This window comes from Camellia sinensis, chromosome 10 (assembly GCF_055761805.1).
Source record: "Camellia sinensis isolate YWXY chromosome 10, ASM5576180v1, whole genome shotgun sequence".
Lineage (NCBI taxonomy): Eukaryota > Viridiplantae > Streptophyta > Magnoliopsida > Ericales > Theaceae > Camellia > Camellia sinensis.
Window position 1 is genome coordinate 3,158,407 of NC_138970.1, and position 3,110 is coordinate 3,161,516.

At 36.8% G+C, this 3,110-nt stretch overlaps 1 pseudogene; it reads right to left on the minus strand.

Moving 5' to 3' along the window:
* Nucleotides 1-1,559: 1,559 nt before the first annotated feature.
* On the minus strand, nt 1,560-2,667 carry LOC145801530 (eukaryotic translation initiation factor 3 subunit C pseudogene; annotated as a pseudogene).
* Nucleotides 2,668-3,110: the final 443 nt, after the last annotated feature.

Consider the following 3,110-nt stretch of genomic DNA (forward strand, 5'->3'; position numbering starts at 1 on the left):
TCATGATTTCACCTCTCTATTTGAGTGTAATATTTGGATACAAGTTTTAAAAATTAATTTCGCATCACTTTTGAAAACTTGTTTCAGGCGGGATTTGAATTTTGAAATTTGTCTTACCCGATCGTTCTCCCGGACGTCCGACCGGTTGACCGGAACAGTGCAATATATATATATATATATTTTTTGCAATTGACACTTGTTATTTTTCATGTATTAAATAAAAAATATTTTTCAAAATTTTAAATTTTTTTATGAGTTTTGAATAGAATTTTAGGTTGTGTATTTGGTTATGAGTGGTAAGTTTTTGAATTAAATAACTTTTCTAATTTCAAAAACTCAAAACTCCCTCCAAAACTCAATTTAAAACTCTTTTCAAAACTCATAACCAAACAAAATTTTCACACTCAAATCATAATTCTAAAACTCATAAACTCAAAATACAACTATGTTCTTAAATCATATTTAGAAAACTCTACAAACGCAACCTTGGTTCAACACTCTATTTTCTTAATAAAAAAAATAAAAAAAATGTGTACATATACGCACTTAAATGACAAAAATTTATTTGGTTATGAGTTTTGAAAAGAATGTAATTTTTACTCATTATCAAGGGTGAACGCATAACTCAAGGCGTTTTACCCCTCATGAGGCGAGGTGTAAGCCTTAAGGCATTAAGGCAAAGCATTTTAAATTTTAATATTTAGTAAATAAATTAAATATTTCAAAATAGTGAAAAAACAAATAAAAATTAAATATAAAGGTATAAATACTTTTCTCTTTTAAGGCATCGAACATTTCACTACAGAAAATAAAGCTTGCCTTCATTGAAAGTGAAATTGATATTGTTAGCTTTAGTCATTGAGTTTCTCACTTGAGCATCAACTTTGTATTTTTTGTTCATTGTTCATTTACTTAATTTTTTCTATAGAATATAGTCACAAAAGGGTTTTTTTATTTTTGGCATTTTGATGTTTAAACTATATACTAGACTAAGTTTGACAAGAGTCTAAGGCAAACTATTCATATGCATACTTGTCATAGGCTTATGCACAAAAGGCATACAAGGCGCACATAAGGCGCATGCCTTAGGTTGTGATGCACAAGCTTTTAGGGAGTATAGCCTAAAAATCAAAACCTTAATACATTTTACCTTAGTCTTGAGGCGAGACAAGCCTCAGTAAAGCCTTTGAAAACTTTGCTCATTATTTTCACCTTTCTTCAAGGAATTAAAATGTATATATAAATGGCACAGAACATACAATTGAATACAAGACAGCTAATTTGACCACTACAGTATAAACTAAACAGTGACTACATTCTAAAAGGGCCAATTCCAATCAAAACCAAGCCACTCCTTTCCCCAAGTTAAAAGTTCAAAGAACTTGACCATTAATTTAGAACGATCAAAGTTTCATATAAGATGCACGCAGAATAACCAAATTGATTCGCGAAAGCATGTGATAATTCAAAATAAGAATGAAAGTGCACGTTTTTTAGTACAAACAAATTGTGATTACTGATGCAAGATTATGGATCTTATATTAGGAACAAAAAAAACCCTAATAAGAAGCATCTGTTAAGCACAACTAGCAAAAAAACAGCCATCCACTTAATCAAGCAGGATATCTTCCAACTCAAAGAGAAGACATGTTTGCTAAGCTTGAAACTATAAACGCAATCAACATCAAACATAAATCAATACCTGTTCAAGAGTCTTCTCATGATATCGGCTTTGGGAGACACCTTGTGCAAGTAACTCCTTCACCCTGCCACCTGAATATAGTTCAGAAAGACAACCATGTCCTTCGGCAATTAGACCCACCCTAAACGCACATAGACCAAGCTGTGCCATAGCCCTATTAAAAAGTATCTGGATGGAAATGTCCATGTGCTGAATACTATCCTGCAAGTGACTCATTTGCAACAAGTCACGTGAGGTTGAAAATTCATCTAATATGGCATGGTGGTATATGTCACAAAGCATTGCCCGAGCCTTAGTTTGTTCATCCCCATACTTGTAAATGAGGGAAACTAGGATATCCATCAATGCCCTGCTGCTCTCTAGAAAGGTGGGTTTACAAGGCACGAGCTCAGGAGTAACGACAAAGGCAGGCGGGCCCCTACTTTCTTCGACCACTTTGGGTGCATCCCCTGCTTCTGTTTCTCCATTCTCTCCAGCTTCTATTAGCTCAGCCAACTTCATCATAGCATCATATACTTCTTGTGGCTTATAATAAACGAGTTCAACCCATTTTAGTGCTACCTTTACAGCAGCCTTGTAATCTCCAACCCGCTCTAGATATTCCTGAACATTCTGCGCAAGAACCAAGAAAATAGGTTCGTCTCTCAGCCTCTCAACATATTCACAAGTATGAGGATTAATGCACTGCAAGCTCTTAAGGAACTCAACATCTATCCTCTCAAGGAAGGCCACCAAGTTTCCCAAACACGAATCGTCCCCTACAAATCTGTTCCTTTTCGAGTTTCATCCTCTTCAGGCTCCACCACGTCATCAACCACAATGTTAGGATGCTGGACAAGGATATCAAGTATAGCAAGCATATTCTGCACACACTTCTTCTATACATTTATTGGCATGTGTCCATTGAGACTTAGATTGACATCAAATTATGTAGAAACAACACTGAAAAGTATCTCAAGCTTCTGAACAGGGGTCTTAGCCACCCTGGTTAGGAAGGTGAGCTGTTCAACTAACCCTTCCGGTTCCCTTCCTGCTACGGGCAGCCACAATCTCTTTCAACTTTTTGTTAACTATATCCCATGTGATCTCACTAGGGTCCTTCATGAATTGTGATCTCACATAAATTCGACTCGCTCGAGCGCCAAGACACAACAGCAAGGCACCACTCGCTCAAGCGCAATGATACCCGCTCGAGCGTAGAATACACTTGTCTAGTATTTTACAGACTTTAGACAGTCGCTCGAGCGCCATAGGGGCCACTCAAGCTCAGACCCGCTCAAGTGTAAGAAACTCCGCTTGAGCGTGAAAAACACTTCAGCAGTGTTTTTGCAGACGCACAAAGTACTGAAAGATTGCAAACCCCACTCGAGCGTAAGAAGACTCGCTCGAGCGGAAGACCAAAATTCTG